The following is a 19895-nucleotide window of genomic DNA, read 5'->3' as shown; positions in this document are numbered from 1 at the left end:
AATTATTTTCAAACAGTCGATCATCAGCTGAGGCTCTGCTCTCAGCAGGCTGGTGACGCAGTAGTACCCATCCACTCTAGATGGTTCCCAAGGTGTATGCCCTGGGGCTCCCATCCATGGTGGCAGCCAGAGCTGCACAGGGAAATGACTCTTCAGCCAAAGAGCCTTGGGAAGATGAAGTCCTTCTTCACTGAAGGACTTCTCAGAGCCTTTACTTTAATGGACATCTTGTAGGGGTACACAGCATGCAAATTCCCCGTATTTATTTGATTATTCTTAGAGCAGTTATATTTTTGTTCAGATTTAATCCAAAGAGTAAGTGTTTCTCCATATTCTGTACAGTTTTCTTACAGGTATTAGCTACAAGGAAGCATTGATAAGGTTCACTTCTTGGTATGAAATATGAAGCTTTTGAAATCCATACTTGTGAATAGCAAACCGTTTCATATATTAATTAGAGTAACATGATATTTAGCTGATTCACTGTCTTGCAAACTGTCAGGTGGAATACAGAATTCATCTTTCGCAGGGTCAATGGAGTATAAACGCTGTATATGCTTCTTTTGTCTCCTGGACGCTGATTTTTGTTTGTTCTCTAATTGGACACGAGTGGCCTATGAACTCTGCACACAGACCACCCTCAGTGGCTACTGCACTTTCCTGTCCTGGAGGGTTCACCTGCCTGCAGAGCACAGGGGGGCGAATGCAGAGGTGCTACCTGGTGGGGCTGCAGGGTACAGAACCTTGATCAACGCTCAGATCCATCAGTCCTGCTGAGGATATTTTGAAAAAAAGGTGTGTGTTGGACAATCAGAAAAATGGGCCAAGCACACACACACTGCAGCCCATCTTGGAAAGCAGATGCGGCCCTGGTGGGAGGGGGTCTGGCAGAGTAAGGGGAGGGTCAGCGGGCTTCTGGATGGTGAAGTCGAGGGTGAAGCAGCAGATGTGCCCCTGGTGGCTGGACAGCAGACCAGCGTGTGCGTGGGGGGCCCCTCTCAGGTGAGCTGCTGGGATGGGGGGTGACATGGAGGGCGGCCGGCCCACTCCACTCTCAGGGCAGTGAGGGCAAAGGGGATTTTCGGGGTCACAGACTTTGGGTGTCAGCTAAAGCACCTCTGGGATTCTGTGCCACAGACTGAAAACCAGATCTGGTCAGGAGGCAGCTCCGGCAAGCTGGGACCCTGGGAAGAGTTACCGACTGCCCGAGCCTGAGCCTCCATCTCTGCATCAGCAAAGGGAGGCGCCAGCAGCCCTGCAGGGGGAGCGTGAATCCACTGTCCCTTGAAAGAGCAGGGTCTGCGGAACCCACCTACCTGGGGGCAGCTGGCCCTCCCCCGGGTTCCCTCCTCTGAGCAGGGCCACCCTAGCGAGGGCGGGGCGCCCAGGGGAGCCCGACAGTGATGCCACCTTCTCCCCAGCAGGCTGGGTGATCCTCCAGCCTCAGGGGAAGCTGCCCACTTGGCAAACAGACAAGCTTCACCCTCCCAGTTCCCAGGGAGTGCGGATCCCATTTCCTGTCAGAATCACAACGTGGAACGTGGCAGGATTCAAACATTCTCCCCCTAAAGCCCTAGAACAGCCACTGGCTAACACTGCAGTTAGGAATGGTTATATGTATGAGGAAAAACTTGATTTATAAAGCAATTTCTAATGTTGGAAAACGGCACAACTGTGAAAGGGTTAAAAGTGGAGCTGGAAATTTGTTTAATTGTAATTAGAGAGGGAGTTTAAAATTGTTTAAGGGGCAAATGACCTTTCTCTCTCTCTCAAATTTTCTTTTTTTAACACCTCATTTGGTCAAGGATGATACTGGAGTAATTTCAAACAAGAAATGTCATCAGTCAGGGATTTATACACCGCCACCTGCAACATGCAAGGACCCCATTCCTCTGAAAGACCAGTCACTTCCTAATACGTTCTATCGTGTGAAGTGGGATGTGTGCGGCTGGGGGAAAGGAAGAAGCTGTGGAAGAGACGGAGAGAGGGAGGAGGGAAGCAGACGTCGGGCTCAGGCATCACCCGGCCGTGAACACCCCTCCTCTAACTGAGAATGAGAGATGGTATCAGCCAGGTAATCAGACCTGAGATCCAACACCTAATAGAATAAACCTGCCTACTATCCAGAGTTGGAAGAGCAGCCAAGCTTTTACACACAAGGACCTAAGCATGGGTGGTTAATTACTGCAGCGCACTCTGTAAAAGCAGCATGTTTGAAGTCCACTGAATTACGGACAGTAGTGGATGATAAATCAGTCTCCTGATATGGAGTGTCATGCAGGTTTTCTAACTCTTCTCTGACACGAAGGCTGCAGGGGCAGGGGAATGAGCGAAGGAGACCCTGGGACCCTGACCTCTTTCCTCTCTTGAGGCCCTGGGGTTGGTGGGACCCAGAGGGGCCCAGAAATTTCCTCTGTGCTGCCACCCCTTCCCTGTCTCTCTCCAGCCCTCTTGACTAAAATCCAGATTGGCCTAACAGAGGCTGCTAATCCACAAAGACAGTTCCTCTATTCCCAACCTCTCTGAACACTGGTGACCCCTCTCCTGCTAAAACCCTGTAAGATATTCTGCCGGGGCTCCCTCCAGCCTCAGGCTTGTACTTGGGAGTAAACACTCGGTCCTGTGGTGTTCTGGTTTATCCTCCCTCCCTCCACCCATAGGATCTGCTTGAACTTCAACTCACTCTGACTATCGCTCCTTCAGAAGAGTATCTCATGATCATGACAATGTACATAAGGTTAATTTTGAAAAGCAGACTGAATGCAGGCCACAAGGTGTGAGACACTTGTTACAAAGTCATAAGCTTTGAATAAAGACTGGGAGGAGATTTGGTAAAATATTAGCTGCTGTTATCTTCACACGTCAGGGTGACAGCTAATTTTAATTTTCTTTTCAGTACTTTTCTGTATCTTCATAAATTTCTGCAAAGAACCTTCAGTAATTTTTTAACAAGGAGAAAATAAAACAAAAAACAGATGCAGAGTGACTTTGAATATGAGATGGTGAAATGCATGGCAAAGCAGATATATTCATTGATTCATTATACATATTTATTAAGCACTTGCTGTATGCCAGGACCCGCTCTAGGTTCTTGAGATACATGAATTAAAAGGAAAAGAGATAAACCCTCCTGTCTGAGTGGTAAATTTTCAGGGGGTGGAGAGCAGGGATAGACCCTGAAGGCACAGGGATAAGTAAAGAAGGGTCAGGGCTGCAGGCCGAGCTAGGGTTTCCAGGGGCATTAGATTTAAAGCAGCATTTGGCCAGATTAAGTCCACCAAAATCATTTGACCACTGTTTGTTATTTGCTAGTGTACAACTGGATCCAAAGTTTGCTAAGTAGGGCCAAGCATGGGTCATTAGTGGAAATCTCATATGGCACTCAACCACAAGAAGCAGTGTCCAGCCAGGGGGTAGGACTCAGTAAACCATCATTGATTTTGCTTGTTTTTTACTGTCTACTGCTGTGTGACTAATAACCTGTGTTACTAATTATGTAGCAGCCTAAAAACGAACACTATTACCAAGGTACAGTAATCCTAGAAGTATGGTACTGGCATAAAGACAGACATATGGACCAATGGAAAAAAGTAGAGAGCCCAGAAATAAACCCTCACATATATGGTCAAATGATTTTCAACAAGGGAGCCAAGAATACTTAGTGGGGAAAGGACAATCTCTTCAAGAAATGAAGCTGGGAAAATTAGATGTCCACATGTGAAAGAATGAAGCTGGACCCTTACTTTATGCCTTATGCAAAAATTAACTCAAAATGGATCAGAGACCCAAACATGAGACCTAAAACTATAAAAATCTTGGAAGAAAGCATAGGGGAAAACTTTAGGACACTGAATTTGGCAATGATTTCTTGGATATGACACCAAAAGTGCAGGCAACAGGAGTAAAATTACACAAATTGAACTACTTAAAAACTTCTTTGGGGAGGCAGAGCCAAGATGGCGGTGTGGGAAGATGTGGAGTTAGCGTCTCCCCACAACTAGGGTGCGTGCCGGCCACTGGTGAGGGACTCTGACACCCAAGGAGATGGGAGGAACCCCAAGGTGAAACAGCAGCTTGCAGGATCTTGGTTCATGAGCCCAGGGTCAGGCTGAAGCTCCTGCGGTGGGAGCTCCAAGTCCGAACCACTGGGCTAACAGAGAACCTCAGGCCCCAAGGAATATTCACTGGAGTGAGGTCTCATGGAGTTCCTCATCTCAGCCTCAAGACCCAGCTCTACCCAATAGCCTACAAACCCCAGAGTCGGAAATCTCAGACCAAACAACCAGTAAGACAGGAACACAGTCTCACTCATAAAAAAAAAAAAAAATGAGATGGCAAAAAAATACGTCACAGATGAAGGAGCAAGGTACAAACATACAAGACCAAATAAGTGAAGAGGAAATAGGCAGTCTACCTGAAAAAGAATTCAGAGTAATGATAGTAAAGATGATCCAGAATCTCAGAAATAGAATGGAGGCATGGATTGAGAAAATACAAGAAATGTTTAACAAAGATCTAGAAGAACTAAAGAACAAACAAACAGAGATGAACAACACAATAACTGAAATGAAAAATACACTAGAAGGAATCAATAACAGAATAACTGAGGCAGAAGAACAAATAAGTGAGGTGGAAGACAAAATGGTGGAAATAACTTCTGAGGAGCAGAATAAAGAAAAAAGAATGAAAAGAATTGAAGACAATCTCAGAGACCTCTGGGACAACACTAAACGTACCAACATTCAAATTATAGGGGTCCCAGGAGAAGAAGAGAAAAAGAAAGAGTCTGAGAAAATATTTGAGGAGATTATAGTTGAAAGCTTCCTTAACATGGGAAAGGAAATAGTCACCCAAGTCCAGGAAGCACAGAGAGTGCATACAGGATAAACCCTAGGAAAAACACACCAAGACACATATTAATCAAACTAACAAAAATTAAATTCAAAGAAAAAAATATTAAAAGCAGCAAGGGAAAATCAAAAAATAACATACAAAAGAATCCCCATAAGGTTATCAGCTGATTTTTCAGTGGAAACTATGCAGGCCAGAAGGGAGTGGTAGGATATACTTAAAGTGATGAAAGACAAAAACCTACAATCAAGATTACTCTACCCAGCAAGATCTCATTCAGATTTGATGGAGAAGTCAAAAGCTTTTCAGACAAGCAAAAGCTAAGAGAATTCAGCACCACCAAACCAAGTTTACAACAAATGCTAAAGAAACTTCTCTAAGCGGGAAACACAAGAGAAGAAAAAGACCCACAAAAACAAATGCAAAACAATTAAGAAAATGGTAATAGGAGCAAACATATCGATAATAACCTTGAATGTAAATGGATTAAATGGCCCAACCAAAAGACACAGACTGGCTGAATGGATACAGAAACAAGACCCATATATATGCTGTCTACAAGAGACCTACTTCAGACCTAGAGACACATACAGACTGAAAGTGAAGGGATGGAAAAAGATATTCCATGCAAATGGAAATCAAAAGAAAGCTGGAGTAGCAATACTTGTATCAGATAAAATAGACTTTAAAATAAAGACTGTCACAGAAGATAAGGAGGGACACTACATAATGATCATAGGATGAATCCAAGAAGAAGATATAACAATTATAAATGTTTATGCACCCAACACAGAAGCACCTCAATATATAAGGCAAATGCTAACAACCATGAAAGGAGAAATCAACAGTAACAAAATAATAGTAGGGGACTTTAACACCCCACTTACACCACTGGACAGATCATACAAACAGAAAACAAATAAGGAAACACAAGCTTTAAATGACACAATAGACCAGATAGAACTAACTGATATTTAGAGAACATTCCACCCAGAAGTGGCAGAATACACTTTTTTCTCAAGTGCACATGGAACATTCTCCAGGATAGATCACATCTTCAGTCACAAATCAAGCCTCGGAAAATTTAAGAAAACTGAAATTGTATCAAGCATCTTTTCTGACCACAACGCTATGAGACTGGAAATCAATTACAGAAAAAAATTGTAAAAAACACAAATACATGGAGGCTAAACAGTGCACTACTAAATAACCAAGAGATCACTGAAGAAATCAAAGAAGAAATTAAAAAATACATAGAAACAAATGACAATGAAAACACGATGACCCAAAACCCACGGGACACAGCAAAAGCAGTTCTAAGAGGGAAGTTTATAGCAATACAATCTAACCTCAAGAAACAAGAAAAATCTCAAATAAACAATCTAACCCTACACTTAAAACAACTAGAGAAAGAAGAACAAAGAAAACCCAAAGTCAGTGGAAGGAAAGAAATCAGAAAGATCAGAGCAGAAATAAATGAAATAGAAATGAAGAAAACAATAGCAAAGATAAATAAAACTAAAAGCTGGTTCTTTGAGAAGATAAACAAAATTGATAAACCCTTAGCCAGACTCATCAAGAAAAAAAGGGAGAGGATGCAAATCAATAAAATTAGAAATGAAAAAGGAGAAATCACAACTGACACTTCAGAAATACAAAGCATTATAAGAGACTACTACAAACAACTATATGCCAATAAAATGGACAACCACAAAGAAATGGCCATATTCTTGGAAAGGTACAATTTTCCAAGACTGAACCAGGAAGAATTAGGAAATATAAACAGACCTATCACAAGTAATGAAATTGAAACCGTAATTAAAAATCTTCCAACAAACAAAAGTCCAGGACCAGATGGCTTCACAGGTGAATTCTATCAAACATTTAGAGAAGAGCTAACACCCATGCTTCTCAAACTCTTCCAAAAAATTGCAGAGGAAGGAACACTCCCAAACTCATTCTATGAGGCCACCATCACCCTGATACCAAAACTAGAAAAAGATATCACAAAAAAAGAAAGTTATCGGCCAATATCACTGATGAGCATAGATGCAAAAATCCTGAACAAAATACTAGCAAACAGAATCCACCAGCACATTAAAAGGATCATACACCATGATCAAGTGGGATTTATCCCAGGGATGCAAGGATTCTTCAATATACGCAAATCAATCAATGTGATACACCATGTTAACAAATTAAGGAACAGAAACAATATGATCATCTCAGTAGATGCAGAAAAAGCTTTTGACCAAATTCAACAACTATTTATGATAAAAACTCTCAGAAATGGGCACAGAAGGAACCTACCTCAACATAATAAAGGCCATATATGACAAACCCACAGCAAGTATCATACTCAATGGTGAAAAACTGAAAGCATTTCCACTAAGATCAGGAACAAGACAAGGATGTCTACTCTCACCACTCTTATTCAACATAGTTTTGGAAGTCCTAGCCACGACAATCAGAGAAGAAAAATAAATAAAAGGAATACAAATTGGAAAAGAGGAAGTAAAACTGTCACTGTTTGCAGATGACATGATACTATACATAGTAAAACCTAAAGATGCCACCAGAAAACTACTAGAACTAATCAATGAATTTGGTAAGGTTGCATGATACAAAATTAATGCACAGAAATCTCTGGCATTCCTATACACCAACAACAAAAAATCAGAAAGAGAAATGAAGGAAACACTCCCATTTACCATTGCAACAAAAAGAATAAAATTCCTAGGAATAAACCTGCCTGTGGAGGCAAAAGACTTGTACTCAGGAAACTATAAAACACTGATGAAAGAAATCAAAGATGACATAAACAGATGGAGAAATATGCCATGTTTTTGGACTGGAAAAATCAATACTGTGAAAATGACTATACTACCCAAAGCAATCTACAGATTCAATGCAATCCCTATCAAACTACCAATGGCATTCTTCACAGAATTAGAACAAAAAATTTTACAATTCATATGGAAACACAAAAGACCCTGGATAGCCAAAGCAACCTTGAGAAAGAAGAACAGAGTTGGAGGAATCAGGCTCCTTGACTTCTAACTATACTACAAAGCTACAGTAATCAAGACAGTATGGTACTGGCACAAAAACAGAAATATAGATCAATGGTACAAGATAGAATGCCCAAAGATAAAGCCACACACATATGGGCACCTAATTTACGACAAAGGAGGCAAGGACATACAATGGAGAAAAGACAGCCTCTTCAATAAGTGGTGCTGGGAAAACTGGACAGCTACACATAAAAGAATGAAATTAGAACACTACCTAACACCGTACACAAAAATAAACTCCAAATGGATTAAGGACTTAAATGTAAGACCAGACACTATAAAACTCTTAGAGGAAAACATAGGAAAAACACTCTTTGATGTAAACCACAGCAAGATCTTTTTTGACCCAACTCCTAGAGTAACAGAAATAAAAACATAAATAAACAAATGGGACTTAATTAAACTTAAAAGCTTTTGCACAGCAAAGGAAACCATAAACAAGACAAAAAGACAACCCTCAGAATGGGAGAAAATATTTGCAAATGAAACAACAGACAAGGGATTACTCTCCAAAATATACAAACAGCTCATGGAGCTCAATATCAAAAAAACAAACAATCCAGTTAAAAAATGGCTGGAAGACCTAAATAGACATGTGACCAAGGAAGACATACAGATGGCCAAGAGGCACATGAAAAGATGCTCAACATCAGTAATTATTAGAGAAATGTAAATCAAAACTACAATGAGGTATCACCTCATGCCAGTCAGAATGGCCATTATCAAAAAATCTAGAAACAATAAATGCTGGAAAGGGTGTGGTGAAAAGGGAACCCTCCTGCACTGTTGGTGGGAATGTAAATTGATAAAACCACTATGGAAAACATTAGGGAGGTTCCTTAAAAAACTAAAAATAGAACTACCATATGAACCAGCAAACCCACTAGTGGGCATATACCTTGAGAAAACCATAATTCAAAAAGAGACATGTACCACTATTTACAGCCAGGACATGGAAACAACCTAAATGTCCATCGACAGATGAATGGATAAAGAAGATGTGGCACATATATACACAGTGGAATATTACTCAGCCATAAAAAGAAACAAAATTGACTGTTGTGAGGGGGATAGACCTAGAGTCTCTCATACAGCGTGAAGTAAGTCAGAAAGAGAAAAACAAATACCATATGCTAACACATATATATGGAATCTAAAAAAAAGAAATGGTACTGATGAACCTAGTTGCAGGAAAGGAATAAAGAGATAGACATAGAAAATGGACTTGAGGACATGGGGTGGGAGGGTGAAGCTGGGGAGAAATGAGAGTAGCATTGACATACATACACTACCGAATGCAAAATAGTTGGCTGGTGGGAAGCAGCAGCATAGCACAGGGAGATCAGCTCGGTGCTTTGCAGTTACCTAGAGGGGTGGGATGGGGAGCATGGGAAGGAGGCTCAAGAGGGAGGGTATATGGGGACATGTGTATGCATATAGCTGATTCGCTTTGTTGTGCAACAGAAACTAACACAGTATTGTGAAGTAATTATACTCCAATAAGGATATATTAAAAAAGGAAAAAAGAAAATAAAAGAGTAGGTGTGAGCAAAGGAAAAAAAAAAACTTCTTTGCATCAAAGGACACAATCAAGAGAATGAAAAGACCACAGAATGGGAGAAAATATTTGCAAATCACAGAGCTAATAAGGAGTTAATATCTAGAATACATAAAGAACTCCTGCAACTCAAAAACAAAACAAAAAATAAACACTGATTAAAAAATAAGCAAAGGACTTGAACAGACGTTTCTACAAAGAAGATACACAAATGGCCAACAAGCACATGAAAAGATGCTCAACATCACTGATCATCAAGGGAACACAAATCAAAACCAAAACCACAATGAGGAACCACCTCACATCCATTAGGATGGCTACTACCAAAAAAAAAAAAAAAAAAAAAACAACCTCAGAAAATAACAAGTGTTGATGAAAATGTGGAGAAACTGGAACCCTTGTATACTGCTGGTGGGAATGTAAAATAGTACAGCCATTATGAAAAACAGTATAGCGGTTCTTCAAAAAATTAAACACAGAATTACCATACGATCCAGCAATTCCACTTCTGGGTAAATGTCCGAAAGAACTGAGAGCAGGGTCTTGAAGAGATATTTTTACACCAGTGTTCACAGCAGCATTATTCAGCTAAAACATGGAAGCAACCCAAGTGTCCCCTGATGGACAAATGGATAAGCAAAATGGGATACATACATACAATAGAATATGATTGAGTCTTAAAAATGAAGGACATTCTGACACAGGCTACAACATGGATGAACCTTGAGGACATTATGCTGAGTGAAAGAAGCCGGTCAAAAAAAAGACAAGTACCATAAGATTCCACTCAGATGAGGTACTTAGGGTTGTCAAACCCACATAGGCAGACAGTAGGATGGTGGGGGCCGGGGGCTGGCAGGACACTCATCCTGTCTCATTTCCCACGGGTCAGCAGCCCAGGGCAGCTCAGCTCGGCCTCTGCCTCAGGGCTTATCTGAACACCTGACCGAGAAAGATCCACTTCCAAAGTCACTCCTGTGTCCGCTGCCAATCTGCCAAAGAGCGGGACTGAGAGGGTCATGGGGGTGGGAGTCTCAGTTGCTTCGTCACCTACTCTCAAAGAGGCCTCCCCCATGGTTTCCATCACATCCTGTCCAGTAGGAGGGAGTCACTAGGTCCATCCAGCCAACACTCAAGGCGTGCTGTGAGCGGGGGAGGGTGTTACAACACATTTCATCTAAATGTGTTTTGGTAACACACGTTTAGTAACTCATCCTTCACCTTTCAGTGCAGTGTATGACTGTGTTTTGCTCCACTCTTTACTATGGATATCTGATGCAGAGAGAAAGGAAACATTAAAACACAGATGAGTACCCAATCACTATAATATAATTTTGACTTTTATTCTGAGCATACTATCTGGTGAGCTAAATACAACACACGCTGTTTTGTGGGACAACGCCATTTTCAGGGGTAGGAAGAGCCGGCCTCATGCCTGCTCTGTGCCCTCCTTCCTGGGTGGAGCACCATCCGTCCCTCAGCAAGCTCTTACTCCTTTGTTCTGTAGGTACTTCATCCCACTAAACCAACCTGACTCTTTCTCCAAAAAATGGGAAGCATCTGGAGCCCTTGATGGAAACTCAAAATTGACGGCTGGTGGTCCATCCCAGGAGCTGCCTTAGGTAGCTGTCATTATTATTGAGCTCCGATTGTTTGCCTCCAGCTTTGATCTCACTACCCGCCCAGAACATTTCTAACAAATTCTTCATTTAAGTTACTTAGATTTGATTTCTGTTGCTTGCCAACAAAGAAGTGAAATTGGTACAGATGTCTCTTCCTTGCCAGGCACCATGCTGGGCATTGAGAACACCGTGATGAAAGAATACAGCATCCGAAGGAACTCCCAGCCCAGTGGGGAGACCACACACAGAAGAATAATTAGAACACAAGGTGGTTAATCCCATAAAGCCAGTGTCCTAGTTAAATGTGTGGCCTTGGAGAGTCAATGGAATATTTAAACCAAGAATCAGTAATTAGATTAAACCCCAAGAGGAGGGTACAAGATTGTCAGGCAAGAGATGGTAGAAAAGAGAATTTTCCAAAAGGCAGAACACTACCAAAGGGTTGGGATTTTTTTTTTTTTCTGTTTTATTCACTGATGCATCCACTAAACCTGGCCACATACTGGACATTTGAAAACTTATCTATTTGATAAATATACCAGTGCGCTAGGCACCAAGAGCCTGAGTATGATGGAGGAAGGGTGACATGGGGACGAGATGTCCTTGGGGAAGGATGGTTGGGTCAGATCGTGCAGCCCTGGACCCGCCAACAAGGGTTTGAGTCAGATCAGTTGGCAAGGGGAACCCACTGAGGATTCTGAATCCACAGAGTGACATGATTAACTGTGCTCTTTAATAGGTTAAGTTTATGAACAGTGCAGAGGACAAGCTCTTTTGGGAAAAGTGTCTATTTAGGTGGGAATTCCATTTAGGAAGTGATGCAATGATCCAGATGCAATAATAGTAACGACTGATCCTCATTTCCTGTAATTTGAAGTAAGCATGGGCATAAGCCCTTTATGTGTTGTGCTGTTTTAATCTCAACCACAAGGTCCTTTAACAGCTGAAGAGCAGGTTCACAAGGTCAAACAGCTACCAGGTCTCAGAGCTGAGCCTGTGACCCTGGGATCCACAGTCTTTCCTACTGTGGCCTCCTGGTGAGACACTAACGAGATCCTCGGCCACAGCAGTGGCAACTGGACTGGTGGGGGGGACGGGCTTGACAGGTAATTTGGGATTCGAGGGATAGGGCCTAGCAGCAAGTTGGCGATGAGAATTCTGAGAAAGGGATTTATGGAGCTTGCGATTTCTCGTGTAGACAACTGAGCAGCTGGTGATGACACCCACGTGCCCTTCCCACTCCCTTGGGTACTGACCGGCCAGTCACTTTGGGAGCTGGTCAGACACTGCAGCCTTCACGTGTCCAGTTCTGACACATCTCCTCTCTTTTTTCACTTCTATTTAACTTACTGGTTCACGGTCTGAGTGGGAAGAGAACAAATGGAGAGCTGAGTGTGCAGCAACTAAGCCCTAATTGCAGAGGTGTCCAGTCCATGAGCATGCGTCCGTCGGCAAAAGGGCAGGTAGAAATCCTTTTGAATCGTTTCATTTGGTGTGAAAAATTATACTTAAAATCTCATAATTTCATTAAAATCAAGAGACAAAATTAGATTGGGTTTTCCATTATTTAATTAAAATTTCATTTCCCAAACTTAGAGCGTTAGCATGGCTTCGACATGACCATCACCTTGATGTAATAAATTGGCGATTTCAAAGCTTTTTGGCCCAGGGAGTGGCTGTGCTGTGAAGCGCGGGGCCCGCGTCCTGGGCTGATTCCGTGACTGCGGAGGGTGGACGGGGCTTGGAAGAGTTGCTGGTGGGATGGTTGAGGTGAGGAGGTGCGGGCAGGGTTGGCCGGTTGGACAGGAAGGGTCCTTCGCTTTAGCACTGCGGGAAGCCCCAGGCTGGGGATCAGGAACACCAGCCGCTGGGAGGGAGGGGTTGGGGGGTGGGAAAGGGCAGTGCCAGCCACACACGGTTGCCAAGGAGAGGGGGGGCGGGGAGGGTGAGGTCTCCTGAGGAAAGAGGGGCCAGGAGGAGTCAAGAAAGGGAGAGAGACAGTTTAAAGGGACACTTGTAATGAGGAAGATTATTAAACTGAAATCTTCAGGCATAGAACCAGAGCGCGGCCACTTCAAAGACAAGACAAAAACCCGTCTCCTCCGGAGGAAGCAGCATTAAGACGGCAGATGGGAACGCTCCCACCGCGGCCTCTTGACATGCTCTTCTCTGCACACACCCAGCCCCAAACAAACGACACCAAGTGGTAAACTGGCCAGGGCTGTCCTTATTTCATGAAATGGACATACAAATTATTTCCATCAAAACAAAAGTTGTTTCCAAAGACGTGCTCCCTCGCAGGATCCCTTTCTCACAGCTGCCTTCTCTAGGACTCCCAGATTCCTCCACAATTTCACAGGTCAGCACGCTCGACCCTGGCTGGCCGTCCACCTCCCCCCACGATGCTCCTTTCCTGCTTCCCCTTCATATCTACTCCTCTGAGGGGCCGAGGGGAGACCCCAAGGGGAGGAAGATGTAGATGTGCACTAGGAGTCTTCAAATTCGCACTGACCCCATTTCATAGAATCTTCTTTCTGTAGACATTTGCATTACCCAGCAATGTCTCAGTTTAACCTCAGATTAGAAATCTGTTCAGTCCTATAGTGCTCTCCTTGTATCCATGCTTTGTTTTGTTTTGTTTTGTTTTTAAATACCATCGTTTTGACTCAGTTTCATAATACTGTTTTCTTCAGTCTTCAAACCTCTGATTACTTGGGACGTGAACTTTGTTATTTTATTCAAGTGGCATTTGAACCCTGTTCCGGGCTTGGCCTGCTTAGTGGAGCCGAACAGAGGCCCAGTGCCACATGTCACCGGAGAATGATGGATTGAACCAGCCAGTACACACAGAACCACAGTGGACTTGTTGTGGCCTCCCCAGAATTTTCCAAAAGAAACATTTTATCTTCTCTTTTGGTTATAAATAGACACTTGACTCAGGATACTGTCATGTTAAAGTATAGGATTAAAGGTCTGGTTTCTACAGCAGTGGGAATTCAGGTTTTTCCCTGATTTATTCTCTACCTGTGGTGGGAACCAAGACTGGTCTACACACAGGATGGGCAGGGACTCTAAAGAGTTAGCGACCAAGATCCTTTCTGATCACGATAAATGCTGTATTGAGTGTCTTCGATATTCCACAGTGCGCTACAGCTTAAGACTTGGGTCTTTTTAGGGGAGTGTCACTGACTCATGCTCACATTAGGGAAGGAACCGCAGATACACGATCTGGAAACCACATGGCTGGCAGCCATTCTGTCTGGGCTTCCTGGGACCCTGGGGATTTCTGCTTCTCGATGGCAGAGATTCTGATTTAGCTCATATCATCCAGAGCCTTGTACAAAGAGGAAGACTAGAGAAAGCCGGGGAAAATCCTGTGTGTTAGAGGTGAAGTGACCAAATAAAAAGTGGCGAAGAAAAGGGAACTTGGATCCCAAAACCAAACCACTGATTTCCAATTTACCCAACAGGCTTTGGTCTGAAAAGCACAGTGAGTCCCTCAAAGCTGATGAAATGCTGTGTTCATTTCAGTGGTCAGTGGTGATAGCAATGGGCCTGGACTGCAGGAGTGTTAATTTTTTTATGGAAAGGGCAGCACGGATGTGTTAACCCTTCCCTGTGCAGACCCTCCAGGAGGCACTGTGCTCACAAACACTGAGAATAAGGGCTCATTTATTTAAGATGTGACCAAGAATGTGTAAGGATTGCAGGATTCTACTGTACTTCTCCCTGGGCTTCCAAGATGGTTTTTCACAGCTTTCCTGAGATATAATTGATCCACTGCACATCCTCAACGTGTGGAATCTGATGAGTGTGAACGTGCGCTGACACCGTGGTGGCATCACCAGAGTTGGGTAAGAGACATCCAACACCTCCCGAAGTTTCCTTGTGCCCTTCTGGGGTGTGTGTGTGTGTGTGTGTGTGTGTGTGTGTGTGTGTGTGTGTGTGTGGTAAGAATACGACATGAGTTTTACCCTCCTAACAATTTTTGTGTGCAAAACAACACATTGTTAATGTCGGCACATTGCACAGCAGGTCTCTAGAACTTACTCCTCCTGCAATAACAAATCTTATACCTGTGAAACATCCCCCCATTTCCCATGCCCCCGGCCCCTGGCCACCATTATTGTAATCTCTGCTTCTAAGAGTCTGACTATTCTAGATACTCAGATATGTGTCATCAGGCAGCATTTGTCCTTCTGTGACTGACTCATCTCACTTAGCATAATGTCCTCCAGGATTATCCTTGGTATCAAAAATGGTGGATTTCCCTGTTTTTAAGACTGAATAATATTCCAACTCATTCTGAGATATGGGTAATTTCCATATCTTGGTCACTGTGAGCAGTGCTGGAATGGACATGGGAGTGCAGATATCTCTTCCAGATCCTGGCTTCATTTCTTTTGGATAAATACCCAGAAGCAGGATTGCTAACATACTGAATGATGAAAAATTAAAAGCTTTTCCTCAAATATCAGGAACAAGGCAAGGATGCCCACTGTCACCACTTGTACTCAACACAGCACTGGAAGTCTTAGCCAGATAAATTGGACAAGAAGAAGAATGAAAAGGAATCTAAATTAGAGAGGAAGAAGTAAAATGATCTATATTTGCAGATGATATGATCCTATCTTTAGAAAACCTTAAAGACTCCACAAAAATATTATTGGAATTAATAAACAAATTCAGTAAAGTTGTAGGATACAAAATCAACATACAAAGATCAGTTGCACTTCTGTAGACAAGCACGGAACCATATGAAAAGGAAATTAAGAAAACAATCTCATTCACTATAACATCAAAAAGAATAAAATATTTAGAGATAAACTTAACCAAGGAGTTGAAAGACTTGTACACTGAAAACTACTAAACATTGATGAAGGAAATTAAAGGAGATATAAACAAATGGAAAGACATCCCATGTTCATGGATTGAAAGACTTAAAGTTAACATTTTTAACATTTGTTAAAATGTCCAAACCAAAACAATCTGCCGAGTCAATGCTATCTCCATCAAAATCTCAATAGCATTTTTAACAATACTAAATTCACGTGGAACCATAAAATACTCCCTAAAACCATGTCAATTTTGAGAAAAATGAACAAAGCTGGAGGCATCAGACTTCCAGATTTCAAAATATATCACAAAGCTACAGTAATTAAAACGATAGGGCACTGGCATAAAGACAGATATACAGACCAATGAGACAGACGAGAGACCCACAAAAACAAACAAACAAACAGAAAAACCCTCATGCATATACAGTCAACTGGTCTCTGACAAGGGCACCAAGAAAATACAATAGGCAAAGTACCATGTTCAACAAACAGTGCTGGGAACACTACATACCCCCACAAACAAGAATGAACTTGAATCCTTATTTATACCAAAAGCACAAGTTACAAATGTGAAAATAAACAAGTGGGACTACATCAAACTAAAAAGCTTCTCTACAGCAAAGGAAACCATCAACAAAAGTGAAAACATAGCCTACAGAATGGGAGAAAAGATTTACAAACCACATATCTGAGAAGGGCTTAATCTCCAAAATAATAAGCAACTCTTACAATTCAATAGCAAAACCCAAATAACTGATTAAAAATGGGTAAATGACTTGAACAGACATTTCTCCAAAGAAGATATACAAATGGCCAACATGTATATGAAAAGGTGCTCAACATCACTAGTTATCAGCAAATCAAAATTACAACGAGATATCATCTCACTCATGTTAGAATGGCTATTTTCAAAAAAACAAAAAACAAAGAATAGCAAGTGTTGGTGAAAGTGTGGAGAAAAGGTAGCCCTGGTACACTGTTGGTGGGAATGCAAAATGGTGCAGCCACTATGGAAAACAGTATGGAGGTGCCTCAAAAAATAGAGCTGCTTGGTGTTTCATGAAGAAGGCATGAGCTTTGAGAGGCGGTCTGGTATCCTAGGAAAAGTTTAGGTTCAAGTCTTCTTTTTGCCATATTCCATATCATTTTAGGACCTGATTTTCCTTTCCTGCAAAACAGAAATAAGAATATCTACCTCACTGAGTCATTGTGAGGATTCAATGAGAAGATATCTGTGAAAGCATGTTCTATGCAGTAAGTGATCATCAGATATCAAATTCTTCCTTCCTTCTTTCTTCTTTTGACAGTCACCTGTCCAATCAAGTCACCAGCCTGTGAGCCACATGCAAGAACACCCAGCACAGTGGGCTAATCTGGGAACGGGACCTGGGGTGTTGCATGAAAATAAGAGTAAGGAGCATGTAATAGTGGATGGAGGAAAGAACTGAGGTTATCGAAGGAGGACTCATCAAGGGGAACGTGTTAACCATGGAGGAACGAGAAGAAGCAGTCTCAGATCCTGATGATCATTTTCACCCTCAACCTCCTGACACCACTGATCTCTTAACCTAAGAATGACATCCCTTGGGCAGTTCTTGCTCCTGTACTGAACCAGTGTTGGCCACAGCTGCAAACCAGAGACCCACTTACCTTCCTATCTGAACCCTCTGTCCAGTGGTTTATCAATCAAACCTCATAAGGTGACAGTGTGGACTTTCTACAAATGACTACAACTAATTAATAACAAAAGATTGCTTTGACAAGTCACAAAGTGTTCCTTGCCCAGACTAAAGAAAGATGCTATTTAGCCGTGAAAAATTGTAAATATTTCTTTTCTATCTCCTGCCAAACATGTCTTCATAGAATTGGAAACAATCCATCTGTTTCCTTGCTGTAGACACATTAACTTTCAGGGTTATTAGCTCTTATTTGGACTTGAGTTCCAACAGGCAAATAGAAAGGTGTAAGATTTGTTAGCTGCTGACTATGACATTGATGTGTTTGTTTCTTGTTTCTTCATATTTTTTGTTCTTTTCCATGCTGTCCTTATTTTGGCCAGACTTTTGATCTAAGCGAAGCGATATTATGTTTCATTAGATGGAATGGCTCTTAGCACCTGGCTGGTGACATGGGCTCCCCGGGAGGAGAAAATTCTGAAAGTATCTTCAAAGACAGGAAGAGAGACTGGGGGGCATTCTGAGGATTTGGTATTTTCTGTCAAAATAGGTGTGATTGCATACCTGGTTCTTACAGGGGAGGACCCAGGTGTGCACCTGTTCATCTCCTTCCCTTTACCTCAAGCAGACAATTACCTTGGCAGCTCAGCTGTGTTATTGAGACATTTCAGCGTGAAATTTGTTTTTTCTCACTGAACTTTAAGCAGAATTTCAACTGCCAAGTCTCTGAAGCCAAGTGGGGCTATTAAGAGATAATTACTAATTATGCTAATTTGAGAAGTTGCGGCCTTCTCCTTCCCTGGTCATTTTATGTACGTGACGCTCTTCTGAGAGCGTCTCCCCTCCAAGGTGTCTGGTGGAGGACAGCACGTCCTGGGCCTTCACACCCTGAGTATGGAGGTTTATCGTCCATCAGAAGATGAAGGAAGACTGGAGGGCTTCTGGGCAGTCCGTGTCTTCGTCATCCCTGATTTATACTAGTTATTAACTTGTCCCATGTCAACAGTATTTATTGTCCTTTGTACTCAGACCAGAAGCGTACATCTGTATTTCTCCTCATCATCTCTGAATCTTAATAATAAGTCTTAAGCATCTTTGTCCACGACAGTGTCCCAAGGCACTGAATTAGGCACCAAGGGCGTCCTGGGTCTTGGATAATTATCACCCTTTCTCCTAAAAAGTTACTATTTAGAAGAAAAATACATATGAATCTCTGTGTTTGGTGCTGATCACATGAACACTGTATCTGTGATTGGCATGCAGACGAGAGGTTGGATCAGTACAAATAAGATGATATTTAGAAAATTTCACCTTCACGTGGGTGTAGGAGAGGTCCCTTCAGCCTGATTCACTCCAGCCCTGGGGACGAGGGGAGACCTGCGCAGCCAGTGAATTCGGGGGTGATGAGATCATCTGCCTCACTTCCAGGGGCCGGACCCCAGGAGAACCCGACCCACCGACCACCTCCTCCTCGGTCCCCAGCCGTCCACTCTGGCAGTCACACCTGCTCCTCCCTCCAGCCTTGTTTTTTCTGCCATAAGGAGAATATCGGGGCTTCAGCTTTGCTCCTGATACCGTTTCTCAACCTGTTCAGACCACGTGGAGAAGAGCAGGGCTCTCAACGCGCTCCCGAGACTCTTCCACTGACGGCCCGGGGAGGCTGCGGTGTCGGGAACCACCACGCTCGGCCCAAGTGTGGAAAGACGTCTGTGTTCCGTGCAGCATCTCATGGTGTTGGAAGTCAGTTCTCACAAACTCTCGGGGAGATTTCGGCCAGCGGCTGTGAGGCAGTGTGCTCATCTGAGCCTTGGCCAGTCCAGGGCTCACCAGGTCCCTGAAATGGCTCCCGTCTTAGAGCTGTAGCTGCATCTGCCTGTCCCGCTTCCTGTTCTTTCCATGGGAGCTGGCGCTGCCACTGTCAACGTGAGAAGCCAAGGATGGACCAAGGTCTCACACCAGGAAGGGGCCACACTCGGCCCCCTGGAGAGGACTCAGCCCAGGCCCGGCCGGCACCGCCGGGGAGGTCACAGGAGTGGTGGGAGCACCTGTCAGCACTGCTAAGCGGCAGGTGTGTGTCACTCTGCTCTCTGATGGAGGACGCCTCGTCACAGGGAGTCTTCACTAGGGTGCCCGCCCACACTTGACAGAGGAGAAAGGTGCCAGCGATAAGAAGTCTGGAGACGTTTAGAGCTAATTTACCAGTTTATCATCTTAATCAAGTTACTTAATTTCTCAGTAACTCAGTTCTGTCTTGTATTATAGGTTCCAATAATTGG

The 19895-nt window shown here is 43.0% G+C and overlaps 1 protein-coding gene across 1 annotated transcript in view; it reads right to left on the bottom strand.

The window, feature by feature from the left end:
- The window catches only part of ADARB2 (adenosine deaminase RNA specific B2 (inactive)), a 376176-nt gene that overhangs the window by 335151 nt on the left and 21130 nt on the right, over positions 1-19895 (bottom strand). The window lies entirely within an intron of this gene.

This window comes from Balaenoptera musculus, chromosome 2 (assembly GCF_009873245.2).
Source record: "Balaenoptera musculus isolate JJ_BM4_2016_0621 chromosome 2, mBalMus1.pri.v3, whole genome shotgun sequence".
Classification (NCBI taxonomy): domain Eukaryota; kingdom Metazoa; phylum Chordata; class Mammalia; order Artiodactyla; family Balaenopteridae; genus Balaenoptera; species Balaenoptera musculus.
The sequence above is the reverse complement of the archived record's forward strand: the minus strand, read 5'-3'. Positions and strand labels throughout refer to the sequence as shown.